Source organism: Protopterus annectens, chromosome 5.part0 (genome assembly GCF_019279795.1).
Source record: "Protopterus annectens isolate FY-2018-M chromosome 5.part0, PAN1.0, whole genome shotgun sequence".
NCBI classification, from domain to species: domain Eukaryota; kingdom Metazoa; phylum Chordata; order Ceratodontiformes; family Protopteridae; genus Protopterus; species Protopterus annectens.
Genome location: NC_056735.1, coordinates 800,684,037 through 800,704,216, shown reverse-complemented (window position 1 = coordinate 800,704,216; position 20,180 = coordinate 800,684,037).

Below are 20,180 nucleotides of genomic sequence, written 5' to 3'. Positions count from 1 at the left end.
TTTGTAGAAGTACTTTGCATCCATACATATCATACATGTTTTCAAAACATTGTTTCCTCCACATATATATCCAAACTTTAATATATTCCTAATAATAGTATTATGCTAATATAATGTTAAAAACCTTTTCCCATATTTTCGGGTTATTAATATTTTTGTTACTTTGCTTCAGTAGTAATTTATGTGCTAATATATGCTTTATAGCCACAAGCTTGAAATTATCCCATGATGTCTTGTCTGGTTCTAACCAATTTGTAGCTATATATAACTTCATCAGCAAAAAAATATTCATACATATTATAGTTTGTGACCTAGAGAGCTCTCTTGGAGGAACATGTAGAATCATAAATTCCCATGATAACGTTGAACTTTGATAACCCATCTTTTGTAGTTGTGTTCTAAGAGAGTTCCAAAGTTTATATATACACTTGCAGCTCCAGAACATATGAAGAAGATCCGCCATTTGATTTGTGCAATATGGACAAGTTGGAGAATTCCTAGGATTAAATTTATGTAACCTAAGACGAGTATAATAAGCATTATTCCAAATCATCAACTGAGTATACATCAACTTTTGAAAAGAGACCGATTTTATTGTTAAATCAATTGCTTTTAATACCTGATTATCTGCTACTGTTATTTTGTTTACCCAATACCCTGACAACAGAATTTTATCCTGGAATTTTAAATCTTTAATTAATTTATTTGTTGTTGTTATAAATTTGACCTCCTGTTGGAGAGCCTGCCACAATTCAGAGCATTTATCCACAATTCCAACTACCGGTTTAAAGTTTTCAAAATGACTCAGAGCAAGTTCTCTGATTTGTCTCATGACAACCATATAAATCTTAGGAAGATTCAATTCCTGCCTAACTTGCGAAGCCGATAAATGAAATTTATTAAAAACATCAATCAGAGTCAAATTAACTATTAATGGGAATTTACTAAGATCAATCAACTGATTATTTAGTTTAAAATTGGGATTCCTATGGAAAGGCTGAAAAACCATCATATATTGCAACAAGTCTACTGATTGGAATAAATTTTGCAAAGATGACACATATATTTTTAAGTGGTCCATAATCCCATACTTTATCAAACTACTTTTATCCAAAAAGGGTAAAGCTTTAGGATTTATGTTCCGATCTATAATATGCTTGTAATTCAAGACCACCCAAGTTGGTATCCACTTTGTACTAATTACCTCATAATTAGCAATTCTTAAGCACCTATTGGCATTCACAATTAAATAGTATACTTCAAAATTCGGTAACTCAAGTCCTCCTCTACTCTTCGGGGTCATTAATTTTTCATACGATATTCTAGTTTTCTTTGGCTCCCAGATAAATTTAGCTAGATCTTTATGAATTTGATTAAAAACTGTCTTTGTAAATGATATTTGAGCAGACCTAAAGATATACAACATTCGTGGTAATATATTAATTTTCACTATTGATACTTTTGCCAATACCGGTAGTTTTAAATTCCTCCATTTGCCACAATCAGCTACTATTAGTTCCCATACTCATTTAATATTATTACTATAAAAGTCCTTATTATCCGTAGAGAAGCTAATACCCAAGTATTTGATATTTTCTTTACATGATATCTTTCCCACCAGGGACATTAATGAAAAAGGTTTAGGGGTTCTTAACGGGAAAATACTAGTTTTCTCCAAATTAATTTTATAATTAGAGACTTCTGAAAATTTGTTTATAACATTTAATATCTTTTCACTATCAGAAATTGGGGTTGTACAATAAATAATAAGATGATCAGCAAATGTCGACATTACTAATTTAGTCCTATAAAGTATTGGTGCATTATGATACAAATTTTGCTTAATATATAAAAATAGAGGTTCTAAATAAAGGTTAAACAATAAAGGGGACAAAGGGCAACCCTGCCGTGTACCATTTTTAATCTGTATTCTTTTAGAATAACTCCTATTAATATATAATGTAGTATATGGATTACTATATAATATTTGTAGTATCTGAATAAATTCCTGTGGCATATTGAAATAAGGCAACCCATCAAACAAAAAGTTTATATCCACTCTACCAAATGCTTTCTGAGCATCTATTATAAGGGCATAAATATTAGAGTTGTTTTGTTTAGCATACATCATCATATTATGTAATGTAAGTGTGTTATCACTAGTTTGTCTAGTTGCCATGAATCCAGCCTGTTCCTTAGAAATTAAATGGATCATAATCTTTTTTAATCTACATGCTATAATGGTAGTTAGAATTTTCAAATCCACATTTATTAATGCTATTGGCCTGTAATTATCCGGGCTTTGGGGGTCTGAATTAGCTTTATGTATAAAGATTGTTTTTGACGCATTAAGGTGGGGGTCACTAATTTTATTTCTGATTATGTAGTTAAATATATGAGACAATATTTTACCAAAACTATCAGCAAACTCTTTATAAAATTCAACTGTCAAACCATCAGGACCTGGTGACTTATGTACTTTCATATGTTGAATTACATATACTATTTCCTCTGAAGATATAGGTTTAATCAGATCACCTTGCAGACTCTCTTCTAATTTTGGAAAATTAATTTTTTGCAAGAATCTTTTATTTTGTTTATGTATAGACCTATCAATTTGACCCTCATAAACCTTGGTATAGATTTTTTCAAAAATATCAATAATATCCTCAGTTTTAGAATACACTGTGTCATTGCATTGTATTTCCGAAATATGTACAGTTGTTTTCGATTGATTTATAATCCTTGCCAATGCTTTTGACGGTATTTGAACATTATTGGCATATTTCACTAAACACCTATGCTCCTGAAGTATTACTCTACTATTATGCAGCAAGAAGAGATCCCTTTGACATTTGAACATTTCCTTCTCTGTTTGAGCATTAAAATTCTGAATCAATTCTTTCTCGAGTAACTTCACTTTTGTTTCTAATTTTTGAATATCAATGTTTTGCCTTTTCTTATAATATGAGGCTTTTTGCAAAAGAAATCCTCTAATTTGAGATTTAGCTGCTGCCCATTCAATATCAGGAGTATGTTCCTGAAGCTTCATCCTATCTGTTAAAACTTTCAGATATTTTACAATTCCATCTATTATATCCTTTTTATTTAACAGATTTGGATTAAGTGACCAATTGTAACCTCTATGCATTCTTGTATCTTTTAAATCTTTAGAAAACCTTAACGAAATTTTTGAGTGATCTGATAGATATCGAGTATGTATAACCACTACTGGTTCCAAATTAATTAATGTTTTGGATATCAAGAAAAAATCTATCCTAGACCACATTTTGTGGCATGGTGAATAAAAGGTATACTTAATTGTATTATTAATATTATGTGCATAACAAAGGGGGTCATATAATTGAAAATCTTCCTTGAAGTCATTTAATGCTATCCCGGCCTGCTTATTAAATGCTCTTTGTGGACAAGACCTATCCAACTTTGGATTTTGATAGGTATTCCAATCCCCACCCACAATAAAATAATAACCATCATACTGTGTTAAGATTGGATATAATGATGTTATAAAACTTTTTTGGTCATTACATGGTGCATATATATTCAAAAGTAAAAGAGGTTTATCAAACGCATTATCCGATAAAATAACATAACACCATTGCCCATTTTGATCCACTTTAGAGTCTAAAATCTTGTCTTTGTATTGAGTTTTAATAATTATAGCTACTCCAGCACTGTTTGTCTTACCTTCTGATGCCACTACCGCTCTAATCCAGTTCTTTTTCCTAATATCATCCCACTGATCATTTAACAAGTGTGTTTCTTGTAAAAATGCAAACAGTGCTTTGTCCTGTAACAATATGTGTAGTAACAGCTTCCTCTTCTTCAAGTTCTGGAGCCCTTTAACATTCCATGAGTCTAATTCCCACATTGACAGGTCTAATTATCCAATAATAGTATAAAAGGGAAATTATCCAATGGATATGTATTAACTGCATACTAAACATAATCTGGAAGCATTTCCTACATCCCGTCCCCAGCCAGTGCCTACCCACTTTACCCCTGGACCAGGACTTATATAGGTCTGGTATGTGAAAAAACATGAACAAGGTTAAAAACACAAACATATTTAAAAGCTTCATGTAATAAAACTTAAAACATTTCCTAAACTTACAACCTATATATTCTAACTTAGCTACTACAAAGTCTAAACTAAACATTCCCTAACAAACACTGCTATTGCTCTACAGCTTATGTTCCAACTATTAATTAAGCAAATCTCTATTATAAGGTAGTATTACCATTTAAAGAAAAAAAAAATAATATATTAACTAGCTACTTATACCTACCCCAAATACCTATTTTGTTACAATCATTATTTATATACCACTTTTATTGAGAGAGAGAAAGAGAGAAAAAAGAAAATAAACAAAAAAAAATGCATCCCACATTATAATGCTGTACCACACACAGTGCCTGCAACTACCAATTGTCAACGTTTTGCAATTGCATGCTTTAGTTCCTAACTATACTGACATTAGTTGTCTGATTAACACCATCCAATAGCCACTATTTACCTATTTATATTCATATATATAGTGCTATACCTTGCACACACTGCAGATATTGTAAAAATATAATTTGGTTCAAAACTATAAGCATAAGGAAAAAGAAACAGAAAAAACAGATGTTATTATATGCTTCAGGTACATATTCTAATGTTATTTACTTGTTAAAAAAAAACATTAACACATTATGTCAGTTCTTTTCAGCTTCTCAAACCAGGAAACCATCAGTAATACTCGCGATGGGGGACCGCTTTCGCCGCCGGACCACAGGAAGTGTTACATCGAAATCCACACTCTCAGCTGCATTCAAGAGATTTCCTGTTTACCACTCGACAAAAAAAGTTTGTAAAGGTCATAAAAGTTTGGAAAACAGCCAGCAGACCCTCGGATTATCACAAACAAACAGTTTTATTGCTTTTACAGAGGCCTAAATGACTTAAGCAGGGAACAAAGGATTACCTAAGCCTCGAAGTATAGTAGATACTGGATCTGACCTCAGGAGCATGCCAGTCTCAACGGAAGATTCTTTCAACCCTCTGATGCAGGTAAAACTTTAAAAACCTTCAGAAACACTCCCTTTGTCTCATTTTTAGTAGAAACAGAGTATTTAATCCCATCCACCATAAATGTAAGCACATTAGGATATTTCATTTGGAATTTAATTTGCTTGTCAATCAGAAATTTACAGTATGCAGATAAAGACTGCCTAGCTTGCCTTACTTGCAGTGGTAAATCCTGAGCCAGAGATATTTTATTATTTTTCCACATAACAAAGCCACCATTCTTTTTTGCAGTAAAAAGTATTTTGCTAACATCTTGAAAGTTCAATATCTTAGCATATACAGGTCTAGGCATATTAGAAGCTTGTACCTCTCTCAGTGCTCTGTATGCCCTTTCGATAACAATTTGTTTCACTCCATCAGCATCATTTAACAAAACTTCAAGTATTTGTGTTATAGTTGGTATTAGCTCTGCATACTGAATATTTTCAGGGATCCCTCTAATAATAATATTATTTCTCCTAGACCTCGCTTCTAAATCAGTAAGTTTGCTTTGCATGGCTTGTAACTCCACATCATGTACCTTTGTTTTCTTCTCCAGCAAGTCTATTTTGTCCTCGGTTTCTGAAATTCTAGCCTCTGTTTTGTCCATTGTCTGCAGCAACTGATTACATGAAACTCCAAAAGTTTGTATTTGAGTAGTCAGTTCCTTTAACGCTTCTTGTATAGGCAATAAAGCATGTTTGATATCGTCCATGTTCAGTGGCTGATCAGTTTTAGATCTAGTCTCTGGTTTCTGTTGTTCCTGCTGTCTAGTAATTCTTTGTTTTTTCGCACTCCCATCCTTTACTGGTGACTGTAATTCCGACAGCTTTGTTTTGGTAGTAGTTGTTTCCATGCTTTTTCCTTCTTGTGACATTTTCCTTTCCCCAAGCTGACAGGTAAAATGAAGAATGCAGACAGTCCTTTCTTTATTTCTCTCTTCAGAGCTAGCTAATCACTTGGAATCCTGATAGATAAAGACTTTTTTTTCCACTTTTTTTCCTTGTTATAGATTAATTAAGTGTAGAGGCATCTTTTTTGACTTTAATTTGATGTTCAAACCTCTTGGTATCGACTCAGGTTACAGTTTTTCTCAGGTTTATTGAGGAGCTGCAGGTCAGCAGTGTTTACAGAATGGCAGCCATCTTTGAAACTCCACCTGACTTCACCTTCTATCCTTCCCCACCATCCCTGCTTAAGAAAAAAAATGGACACCTGTTCCACAAAAAAGTTCACTTGATGTTCCCCATCCCATCCAGCAGTTTCTTTCTTTATGTAATTGTGCATGTTCCACTGCTTGTTTTTCCCTGTCCTGACATTCATATATTTTCATCCCTCTCCCCCCATTTCAATGAATAAAACATAATTTTTGACACTGCTGTGAACCACTTAATGTGGCTTTCAATCAGTTCTTGTAGTGTTGGGAGGTTACAAGTGTGGAAAAGTATTGAAACGTATAATGATTTTTGTGGCCACTCTTGTTAAATGCCTCACTCTTCAGTGCCACTGCCATTGTCATGAGTGGACTTCTTAACTAGTTAATAGTCAAAGTGCTAAATGCTTCCTTCTTTACAGATAATTTTCATCAAGCAATGTCACATAACTCAGTATATCATGTCTGCATTAACCATGTTTCTGAAACATATATGCACCATATACACATATTTATAAGACAAAATGAAAAACATTAAAATTCATTTGCTAAGATTATATCTCACAAATGATAATCATATTTCTTTCATCAAATGCTTGCAAAGGATGCTTTTATTATATATGTGATGTCTAACTTTAAACATATAAATATTTTTTTTAAGTTTTATTTTGCTGCATCTGTTACCTTTTTTGACTGTTAATTTGCACACACAAAAATGTTAGAAATACTAAGATATGCATATATTAAACAACTACAACACTAGAGAGATGCTAATGATAACAAATGAAGAATAGAAATATTGGGAAAAATTGTAATGGAGGCAAAAGACCATGAAATCCTTATTGAGAAGGTTGTAGCTATGCCATATTCAGTAAGATACCCTGGTGCTGCTCTTGGGTGATTAGATTCCTGAGGCATGGAAGTTAAGTACCTGCCAAACTTATAGCTGCTCAGGCTGCTTATTTAATGCTGAATAGAATGTTTTACACTGGGGAGTAATACAAGGGAAATAAAGTGGATGAAAAAATATTAATATAAAAATACAATAAAAGGCTACAAGGAAGAAAAATTTCTCCCATGAAGGTAGGAGGGAAAGAGGAATATAAAATCACTCCAAAAAGCACTCACAGTAAACTGTGAAGATGAAATAAATTGAAAAGAGAGCTGTTCTAGCATTTGCCTATGACTGAAGTGGCAAGCATAAACTTAAAAGGAAGGAATACTTTTGTACAGAAAGGATAATCCCCGGATTCACGAATCCTCCATGTAAGACTTAATAAGTCTTACTCGGAGGCTGCAGTTGAACGGTATGACATCAGCGTGCCATGAATATGCATGAGGGCACGCTGACCCAACTGTAATTCATACACGGACCGTGTAAGAAAGCAGGGGGAGTGTCCGACTGCCGAGCAGTCTAAATGTCCACGCCCCTGCAAGTGATTGAAAAGTAAAAGCAAATACACAGGAGCGAGTCCGCTCAAATGTCCTTGCATCCAACACCACACTCCCTGACATTGTAAACCCCCATCACAGTTATAAAAAGTAAAAAGTTAATTTTATTTTTTTAAATACCCTAAATAGCTGCCCGTATTTGCGCGTGTGTGCACAGGTGTGCCCATTGCTTAGCTAGAGTTAGCAATTCTGACATGGAAAAGCATAAGAAAGAATGTTTATGCAAATCACACCAAATAGCAATAGCGTAATGGTAGAGCATTCACACAAAAAAGAGGCATTCAAGGTTTGAGTCCCACCACTCCCCTTTGTATTTATTTTTAAATCAGTATATGAAATAATACCAGACAAATATGTGTAAATAGTAGTAAAATGCAATGAAATGGCCAATGTATCAGTGAACAAAATAAATATTTTAAATGATCCTGATATATAATTGCCTGCAGTTAAGCAGCGCTTCACCCAGCACAATAGAGTTGCCCATAGTTTAATAACAGTTAACCCAGCACAATAGAGGTGCCCATAGCGAAATAGCACTTTAACCAGCGCAATCTGTTTGGTTGGATGTGTGCGCTGCGCCAACCAGGGCACCATAGGGCACCGAGGAGCAATGTAGAGCAAAGTTGCTTAAATGCAGCCACACCCCCTAGCCTGTCTGGACAGTATGAAAATAAAATGAATGACAAGGTTCGAACCCCAGACTCTGTGCATCACAAGCAAAGAATAGAACCACTAAGCCATGACAACTTAGGAGGAACAGCCACTGTTAACAAACATATACTTACTAATGGTAGTTTAACCATTACTAAGCAGGTCTCCAGTCAGCCGAGAATTTAAAAAAGTGGCCAATCACAAAAAAGTGCAGGAAATGCGGCATATTTAAGCCCCATAGGCGGGAATACATGCCATAACTGACTGTACCTCACATCTGCAGTTAGAATGGATGGTGTCAGAGAGGGGACATGCTTCCAAACGCAATGTTGGGGCATCGAGGAGTTGAAATACATGGTTTGGCTCCTTGTCCACCATCATGAGTCAAGACTCCAGCAGGGCCAGTTCCAAGGGACGGAGTACAAGGCAGAGGCTTGGAACCGGTTAGCTCATGACCTCACCAGTGCCACAGGAGTTCCTCAGACTGGTGAGGAGGTCCATCACCACCATGCAGACCTGAAGAGACGGAAGCAGGACTGCCTGAACCAATGGATACAGGAGGCCCGTGGGATGCAGAATGCCCCACAACTGAGTATGTAGCCATGGAATGCAGTATGTAAGAATTAATAATTGAGTATGTATAATGGATAGGTATGTCTCAATATCCCTTCATTTACTTTACAGCTGCAGGTGACTGTGCTGCGAATCAGCAAGCCTATGCTGATAGGCTGCTAAGATTGCACCACCAGGCAGGTTAGTGATTATTCTGCATGTAGTGTTATATAAAATATGGGAGAGAGCACAGCCATAAAATTGCCTGAATAAGTCCTCTGCATGTACTGTTAGATAAAAACGTCAGAGAGGCAGAAAAAGAGTGTAGTAACCCATTAAGAAAGGTGACATATGTCTGGAATACTATCTCTGCAGGCACTGTCATATAAAATAAGTGAGTGAGTCTGAAAAAAGAGTGTTCTAATCTATTAATAAAGGTATAATATGTCTTGAACATGTCTGCCATATGCACCGTTAAAACAAATAAAGGAGTGAGTTTGTGGAAAAGTGCGTAATGCCATTAATAAAGGTCTAAAACCTGGAGTGTGTCTGTGTCACAGAGTTTGAAATATTGTTGTACCCTTGCATTATACAAATAGCACTGTTTGAAAAAGTGTTGGCAACCCAGAGTTGTGCACTACCATATAAAGTGGGTGATGGAAGTGCTAGTAGCTGTGAAGCATATATACAGTCCGCAACAGTCAGTGACTGGCTGGCATGCATAAGTAAATCTGGCACACGTGTAGCATGTTAGTTTATCCCCAGAAATTTGAGTGTGTGTCAAGAAATGCAGGGTTCTGTACAAATCGAAGTGAAAATGTCATGTGAAAACATCCCAGATATGTAGATAAAGAAATAGAAATGCAATCAAGAAATATGTAGCAGTAACATCTGCATCCTGGACAGTTAGTATGTCAGATATAGGTCAGGCATATATTGAACTAGCCAAACCCATTACACAACCTAATGTATGGTGGCAAGTGTAATAATAGATGTAGGAGATAGACACCTACAGTCACTAGGAATGTAGTGTAGACTAAAAGGTAATTATAAGATGTTAACCAAGGTTTTTTTCTACACCCTACTGTATGTGCATAAACCATGCAATTCCACACCTCAATGGGTATGTGTAATCTTAAATATTTGTTGGGACATATGTCCTATTGTTCTATAAATATGTGCATTCACGTTGATGCATATGCCCTGTTTAAACACCACAATCATGGTGGCCTGTTGCTACCAAACATCCCTGCATGCTGTTGGAATATCCACTGTGGTTCAATATATGCATGTGTTATGCTTGCTGTTCAACTGTTGGAACCTTGGTGTGTTGGGTTAATGGGAATATTACTGCATGCTGTTACAACTAATCTGGAATGCTGTTGTTTATGTTGTAATTAAACACACCTAATCACAGAATGTATGGGAAGGCCGGTCCCAGCGGACCTACCTGTCCCTCCTCAGCTGGCGAGTGCACCTGGCACCAACAGGTCCGGTGCCCAGCCTGGGCTCCCCTCCTCCTTGGGTGGAAGTGCTGCAGGGGATGGGACTCGTCCCCCCATGCAAGCATGGGTGGAGAAAAGCCTCCTGTCACCCTTCGAAGGGTCCGGGTTGTGGTGCATAGGGAGATCCAGCATTCAGTCGCTGATCCCCTATGCCAGCTCAAGGCAAGAGTGGTGCATCTCACGGGTGAGCCTGCCCATCCTACACAGCCCCCAGCACAGCCACCCTTGGGGCTGTGAAGGTGCAGTGGTGACTGCCCATGGGTGGGTTGGGTGGGGATCTCAATTCCATTGTTACCATCTGTGAGCTCATGGGCTTGCGATTTCCAAACATCCGACCCCGTCAATTGTGTTCACCCACCCCATGTGTCATACACCGCCCCTGTATGCGTCTTGTCTGTCTTGTCTGTTTACCTCCCCAACCTACCTCCCTGGACATACCTACTTCCTCTACTTCACTTCCCACTCTCACCTGAAAAAAAAAATGGGCACTCTGTACCCACAAAAAAAATACGCCCCATACATAGCTGCCCATTTGCACACATGTCCATTGGACATGTAAACTGATAATTATAATTGGCAGTACAACATACTTTGTTGTCCTCACCCCTCACCAAGGGGTGGAAGGTTTCAAATATCACTCCAAATTTATTGCATATGCACAGCTGTTGCTGGTAAAGAAATGGGCAGGTATGGACCTTCCCTACACCTGTCCTGCACATCTCAAGCTTGTTTACCTACTGTCTGTCCCTCTTTGTGCCCCCTTTTTCACCACTTTGCTATCTCCCCATTTTCTTTTCTTTAAAAGAAATTAGCACGGGGGTTAGCGGGAGTAACCACCTTTAGGCAGTAGTAAGCGGGTTTAAATGAGTGTGCGGATGTGTGCGCTTAGCTAAGCTTCGCGCAAACCCACGCAAACCCGCTTATAACTGCTTAAATGTGCCGTAGTCACTCTATGGCAGGGCCCTTGTTCTGCTGAGCAGCAAAAGAAAAAACCTATACCAGTCTCGAACCCCAGACCATTGACACAAGAGACTGCATGAATTATCACTAAGCCACAGCAGATATACAAATAACTTGGTTCTGAAATAAATATATCATGCATTACAATGAGGGAATGTAAATGAAAATTAGGAATGGTATAACACAAATCCTGTTCTGTGGGTCTTTAACAGCAGTTGTTGTGGAATTGCATGACATGACTGTGAACGGAGAACCAGCCATCCTAGCAGGGAATAATGTTACAGTTGCACCTTACAAACACCACACAGTATCAGACCAGGATAAATACTGGCCACAGAAATACAGTGCAATAGCCACATTTGTATGGCAGTTAATTGTGTAACTCAGAAATAAAGTACATACTCCCATGTATCCTGTGTTAGCATTTGGAGGGGTGAGTACATGTCTACACTGAGAAGTGTGTACTGGAAGCAGCAACATTCAGGTTTGAGTACAACATGCATATAACTGGCTACAACCCTAGCTTCAGATAAGAGACATATACCAACCTTCTGACTGACACAACGGTGTCCAGAGCAAACAAGCATGGGCCCCACCTTAGACAGATGAAAGGGCTATGTCTACCTAACCTAGCATTTTATAGCAGTGGGCTGCAATCACAGTGAGTAATGCAATCACCACACAGCAAGATGCATGCAATTACTGAATGGTGGGCAGCAATTGGTGCAGAGGCTTCACATGCACAAGTGCAGATACCTATAAAAGCAGGCTGTACCTGCAGTCCACACATGCAATTCTATCATTGTAGGTGCTGGGAGATAGAGAGAGAGACATGGACACAGACACAGACAGAGACACACCAGAGAGAGAAACTGAGGCATAACCCAAAATAGAGGGGGAAAACCCAAAACAAACAACCAAAAAAAAATAAAAATAAAAATAAAAACCTACCCTACAAAACCATAACACACGGAGCAGGGAAATGCAAAGGTAAGGTATGTAACTCACATGTATGTGTTCTCATGTAGTAGATGTTCCTGAAGAGTACTCTACACACTGCAAATCATCCATGTGTGGCAGCAGTATGTATATATCTGTATCTACACATGTGCATAGGGCAAGGGACATACTGCAACTGTTAGTGAAGGGTGGACAGATATCTGTCATTGAAGGTTGATATGTGCATATATCTATGTAGGTCGTAGTGTGCGGCCTAGAAAACAGCATGCAGTGCTGATATATGTCATGTGGTGGTTAAATGCTGTGGGACTGATTTGTCAGATCTGCTGTGTTATAGCCAGTGAGGATTGCTAATGCTACATGAGCTGAGGACACCCACATGCATTCTGCACAACACTGTGCAATATAATAGGTTCATAGGTTCATAGGTTCATACTAGGCTATCTGCCCTAGGGCATTTATAAGCCTAGCCAGAATGTGTTTGGCTTTCACCACCCATTTTAAATTTATTTTGCTATGCCCTTTTTCAAGGTTAGTATACTGTGCCTCTGTCTAACAGTGACACAGAAGTGATACCCGGGGTAAACCTACGATCTCCCATCCACTCATCAAGATTCCTCTTGAAGAGAGTTAATGAGGGACTCTGCCTAACCTGGACTGGGATTTTATTCCAGAGTGAAGGGAGCCTCTGGGTTATGAATCTGTCCCTCCAGCATGTCCTATTTATTTCAGTGCTGAGGTTCAAGTCTCTCGAGCGCGTAGCTCGATGGGATTTGGATTTTCTGAGGTGCAGCATGTCCATTAATTCCGGGTTGGACATGGCTTTATACGTCAGGCACAGATCGCCTCTGAACAGAAGGTATGCCACTGAGTAGAGCTGGGGTTTCTTTAACCGGACAGCATATGGCATCTGTTTGAGGCCTTTGATCCTTTTGATGAGGTACTTTTGGGGTCTTTCCAGTTGCTGCAGGTGTCTGGTAAGGTACATCCCAAAAGGGGCATTGTACTCAATTATGGGCCTGATGAGGGATGAGTAAAGAGGCACGATGACCTTCCCTGATCTAGATGTGAATCCCTTCATGATTAGGTGGGCTATATAAAATGTTTTTCTAACCACTTTGGCCACGTGGTTGTCAAATGAGAGATTGCTATCAACTTGGGTCCCCAGGTCCCTAATTACTTCTTCTGTACTTAATGGATTACCACCTATGTGGTAATTTGTGGGCACTTTGTTTTTGCCAAAGGGGATGACTATACACTTTTTGGCATTTAGCTTGAGGCCATGACTCTGGCACCAGTTGTCTGTTTCTATGAGGCTCTTTTGGAGGATGCTTGTGTCGGCTGGAGAGTCGATTATAGCATCCAGTTTGCAGTCATCTGCGAACTTCGTCAGCCACAGTCCTTCCGTGTTGGCCTGTACCTCCGAGAAATATATACCGAACAAGAGAGGTCCCAGGACTGAGCCTTGTGGGACACCACTTGTAACTGGTTTGGAGTCTGACATGGCTCCAGCAATTCTAACCATGTGGGTTCTGTCCTTGAGCCAGTTTGCAATCCATCTAGTGACATAGGGGTTTATATTTAAGCTGGTGAGCTTATCTATAATGCCCGAGTGGGGTATTGTATCAAAGGCTTTTGCGAGGTCCAGGTAGGCTGTGTGGGCCACCTTCCCCTCGTCAATGGCCTTGGTGACTGTTTCAAAGAAATCAACCAGGTTTAAGAGGCAGAATCTGCCCTTAACAAAGCCGAACTGGATAGGATCCAGTGTCTGTAGGTCCCCAATATCTTTATTTATGAGGTCCATGATGATCCTTTCCATAGCTTTGCAGACCAAGCTAGTCAGGCTTATGGGGCAATAGTTTCCAGGATCCGTTGAGGCACCACCTTTATGGAGAGGGACCACTGTTGCTGTATGCCACTCTTTGGGCACATATCCTGTAGTAAGGCTGAGATTGAACAGTAGTTTTATGTTTGGGTTTAGCTCTTCTTGGAGTTCATGTAGGGGCAGCCGGGACACCGTCTGGTCCCATTGATGCTGTGTTTTTTGCTTTGGAGAGGGCGGCTCTTACCTGAGCATCTGAGATGTCAGGGGGGCAGCACTCTGCTGGGATAGATATTTGCCCTTTTGGTGGGGAGGGTGGGGAGAAGTTTGTGCTGAACCTGTCAGCTAGGATGTTGGCAATGTCTGTGGGTTCAGTGTATTTTTTTCTCATTTTGGACTAATTCTGAGCATTTCTGGGAATTGCCACCCAGGTTCCTAACATAACTAAAGAAAGCCTTGTGATTATCCTTAGTGTCCTGTGCAATTTTTCTCTCAAAGCTGGCCTTAGACAATTTTGTGAGTGCCCATAGTTTTTTGCTAATACTGATCAGTGATGCCTTCCCTTTTTGGGATTTTGCTCTATCATTTAGTAGCTTCCTCCTTCTATTGTATAGTTTGTTTATGGTTGGGGTCCACCAGACAGGACGTCTGCCTTTGGAGGATTGGGTCTTGGTTTTATTTGGGATTGCATGATCCATGCATTCCTGAAGGTGTTCATATAATGCATTTATAAAGGATTCTGTGGTCTGGGCCGTATTTTCCACAGGCCCGGGGGCTTTGAAGGATTCCACCTCGGTTTTGAGGAGTGTGAAATTTGCTTTAGAGAAGTTTTTCACTGTGGTTTTCTGGGCAGGGGGTGGGGTCGGGATGTGAATATCCAGTGAGATTAGTTTATGGTCTGATCTTAGCAGTGAGGGACACACTTCTGGTCTGGAGCATAGAGTCCCCATGTTGGTGATGATCAGGTCCAGTATGTTTTCCCCTCTTGTGGGAGTGGTAACAAGTTGTTCCATAGCATTTGAGTTTATAAATTCTAGGAACCTTTGGGCTAGGGTGTTGGAGCTAGAGTAATGCTCCCAGTCTATGTTTGGGTAGTTGAAGTCACCCAGTATAATGGTGTTTGGAGAGACCTTCATATTTTCCAGTGTTCTCAGAAAGGCAGAGTGGGATTCCTGGGTTTGGGATGGTGGTCTGTAGCAGGCTATAAACTGGAAGGCAGTTTTACCCACTGTTAGTTGCACATGGATAGTCTCTGATGCTTCGTGCTTTGCCACCAACCTGGAAGTGTGGGTATCTTTGATGAATATCGATACTCCCCCTCCTTTTGTGGTTCGGTCCAAGTTTTGGGGCCAAAAAGCATGGTATGAGGTATAACCTGGTAGTGCTGGGGTGCTCTCGGTTGCCCTGAACCAGATTTCTGTTACTGCACAGATATCGATGTTCTCCATGCTAAGGAGAGTTTCGAGTGCGTGCAATCACATAACTGTACATCCCTCAACTGTCGCATAAGTGATACCCCCACCACGAAAGGTGGACTGTACATGTGCCTATATGTACATCCATGTGTACAGCAATGGATGTGTACATGTATGTGTATAGATATGCATATATATAATATATATATATATATATATATATATATATATATATATATATATATAGATAGATAGATAGATAGATATGTATATATAGCCATATAGAGAGAGAGGGAGAGACAGAGTGACACGAGGTCATATGTACTGCAACAGTTGTATGGTGACCAAGGCATGGACTGTAGACAAGTGCTGATACTGCAGTGCCATTCCTCCTTTCCATAACACTGTACCCATTAACTACCACATAGGTAGAGATCTACCTAACAGTGAAGGTGTGATAAGGGAACATGGGACACAGGTGGACAGTAGCCTCCACTTTGATGAAGACAGTGCCACACTACACCTGTAATCAGTCTGTGTGTTATGTGTCATGACAACAGGTGTGTCATCCATAGAAATATAGGGCAGTGTTCCCCTCTACTTATCACAATGCCCTCTGTGGTATGTACCTCACATGACACTACACCAGGTGAAAAGGCCACAGACATACCTCCCAAAGGGTAATACTGGCCGCAAACAGATGCCCTATGCAGACTGGCTCACAAAACCACATCTACACTGTATTGCATACTGGCCACACAGAGGTGACCTCTACCGGACATACAGAGGTATGTCACACCCATAGCTGGGTGACAACCACCATGGTAACATATCACAATCCCTCCAGGATACATGCTTTAGGGCCCTAAACCTTGTCAGCTCACTAAACAGCACATGCTGGAGGGATAGGTTCCCATCTCAGAGATATGCCATACACCAGAATAGACCACCTAGCAATAGCAAACAAGGCTCCTCATTAGCAGTTGTCATAAATACCCCTGATGATTGTGTGGGAGATTGGTAATACACCCCAGGAAACACCTCTGTGGTTCTGGTTGGCAGGGGCAAGTGAAATCAAAGTACATGCGTGTCAAAGGCCAGGGTAGCATATGGCTAGGCTGCTGTAGGCCCTAGGGCCAACAGCATATTACCTACCTATGACAATATGCACTCACACATGTACTCAATGCAATACCTGCTATGTGAAGTTGAATAAGTGTAATGCTGAATGTGTGCAAGGTCTGTAAAGGTGTGATAGCTTAGTGTGAAGTTGTATCTGACATGGTAGTGTCTATCCTAGCTGTGAGGATAGCAAATGATGTGTAATGTACTGTTAGGCAGACATAGTAGTACGGCATATGATGTGACGTAGTTCCTTGTTGATGAATGTGGTGTCTCATTGTAGGCTAAAGCAATACATGTATGCTTAGTGAGTGGTACTGCTGGTGAATCCAACTCCCATATGAACTGTAGTACTACCAGAAGCTGTAGGCCTAAACAGCACAGTATGGTGTGTGTTCACATTGCTTGGAAACACTGTCATATGTGTTTCCTGTAGTCTGCACAGAGGACAAAACTCGGGCATAAGGGTATATAAGTAGTGGCACACAGTACTGTATGGTACACAGGTAATGCTCATCTGTGTTGGCATACAGTGGTGTGTTGTATGTTTGTCTGATGTGTGTGTAATCATGCCTGTACAATGGCTGCAATCATATATGTGTTACAGGGTATACGTGTGTATCTAGAAACATACATACTCTGTTACAGCAGTATGCCACCTATAGTAACAACTGTACACATCTCTTAGGCAGGGCTATGGCATCAATGACTAGGGTGGTTGACTGGTACTACTGTACCTGTACTTTACATCCATTGCAATGGATGACATCTCTGTTCGTGCATTAGTGTGATATACACCCATGTCTTGAGGTTGTGCAATGTGTCACAAACAATGTGTTGGGTACTGTTGTATAGTGGTGTGATATATAGAGTGTGCCAGGCACTGTTAGTTAGTTGTGGCCTGAGAACCAATAAGTGGTATTGAACGTGTGTAACCTCTGACAGACAATAGGATGGTATATATGTCAGTAAAGTGATATCTGTGGTTAAAGGTGTAAAGTGTGCCACAGGACTCACTCACACATATTGTTCATATCTTTTTTCAGCCAGATGGCCCACCAACACAATTCATCATATACAGCGGATGAGGAAGAGGTGATACTACAAAGCCTATTGCAGCAGTACATGATGCTGTTCTCCAGAAGCAGCCAGAACCAGCAGGAGCATACTGCACTGTGGCAGGAACCTGTTCATTGAGTAAATGACATAGGCATGCATAACCGGACATATGAGCAGGTACGCCATCACTGCAGTGATTTAATTAGACATGTCCGGCGACGTGCATCTGATATCCAAAGACAACAGCATGCCACAGGTGGTGGGGTGGCCATTCACCCCCCTCACCAGAGTGGAGGAGCTTCTCCTAAGCGTGGTGTCTCCTGGACAACAGTAACATCAACCTCTGACATGTGTTGTCATGGAGGCCAGAGCCACCCAGCACGTCCACCTGGAGCAAGCAGGTAACATGCCTTATCTGTAGACGACAGTTAACTGTATTGTTAGATTATGTCTACGTGAGATGTGTACTGTGTATTTAGCAGTTCTGCTGCCTAGTGTTGTGCAATACTGATATTTCGAATAATATCTCTACACCTGTGACTGTTGACTGTTGTTATACTGCAGTTTAGCATACTACCCACTGTAGCAATGCCACAGTTGTGGCCACTGACTAACTCTCTCATATTCTCATAGGTCCCTCTAGTGTGACAGCAGGGCAGCCGATCCATGCTGGTGAGTGTGTTATAACTGCAATGTTGGTAATGAAATATGCATGTCATAGGTGAGGTGTAGGCCATGTACACGTAACACACCTACGCATAATGCATGCCATGCATGTTTGCTGTAAGACGTTGCACAGCTCAGTAATGTCAGTAGCTGCCTCACTGACATGCAATACACAGAGCATAAGACAGAGTTGTTGCAACTCCGTACTGCACATTCGATAGGCATAGTTGCAACACCTTTACACAACATGACACGTTTATCATACGCAGTACACAAAGACATGCTACATATGGCGTAACCACACACCCGCTGTAAGGTCACACCTCAGTATCCCACATGTCATCCACACACACATGATGTACCTCAGGGGTAGAGGCCTATCATGGGGCTGTGCAACACTCTTCAACACATAACACAGTCATGTTAGGCAATGCTCCCTATTGGGCATCTCATACACCCATGTACAAAGTGGCTGTGTAATAGTGAATGTAGCCACGGCATTGCAGTTCAGATACAGCATGCTAGGTGGTGGTCTGTCACACAGTAGTAGTCGTGAATGACCACAAGATGCATGATGATGATGATGATGATGGCACATGGTAGTACACCCCATCCAGTTAGAGTGACCACAGTACTACACATAGCGGTCTTTGCTTTGCACCTCATTGTTGTGTGTGTGCAAACATATGCACCTATACACAATATGCATAGCATGCTGTGTGTGTGCTTACATATGCCAGTATACACAATATGCACAGCTGTTGCCATCTGTACAAAGAGTCACATATATGTCCTGGAATGCTATTGGGTGTATAGGTCACATGACACACGTTGGGTATGTGTGGTGTTTAATGTTGCAGTCGTGTAGCATGCCATGTCATGGCTGGCACCGACATATCTGCAATATGTTTCACACTCACCATAACCACTGTACAATGGCCATGTTGAGCATTGGAATTCCTTCACGTCTACATGCACCACTCATCCCATGTCTGTACATTGCATGCATTTGCTACACCTGTGTCCACTATTATTTGCTATGGACACAGACACTGTAAGCAGACATGGCAATCTATGTGCCACACAGATAACACATGCAGCCATGGTATGTATACCATTGATTGATGGTGCACAGGACATTGCAGAGCAGATAATACTTGCACAGCAATGTTGAGTCCATGTATACATTGTGTTCCAGGGTGTAGACAATCACTGAACAACTACACACATGCATCACAGCCATGTATACTGTCATTAAATAGGGCCGTCAACACTTGCACTGCATGGTCTTGAGCAACACATATTCTGCATGCTGACACATGTGAGGTGACTGTTTGCCTTGTGATACTGTCACCCACCTTCACCCACTATTGTCAATGTGTTGGATTGCTGGTGTGTGTGTGTGTTTATGTGCTGTGGTGAGCAGTGTATTTGTGTTCATGTGTGCATGTGTGCATGTGTGCATGTGTACATGTGTTCATGTGTGCATGTATGCATGTGTGCATGCATGCATGTGTTCATGTGTTCATGTGTGCATGTGTGCATGTGTGCATGTGTGCATGTGTGCTAACAACATGTACAGATTGTGAAGTGTGTTTCCTGTCTTCCTTCCACAGGTGCTGAGTTAGGGGTGTCTGAATGCAGCAGAGAACCTGATGCCACTGCCACTAATAGTGGAGATGATGAGACATGTATTGTGGCACAGGAAGGTCTGTCAGGGTCTGTTGTTGGTCCACCAATCGACAGTACACAGCGTTCAACCCCATCTATGCACACCCCCAAAGGGGGTACA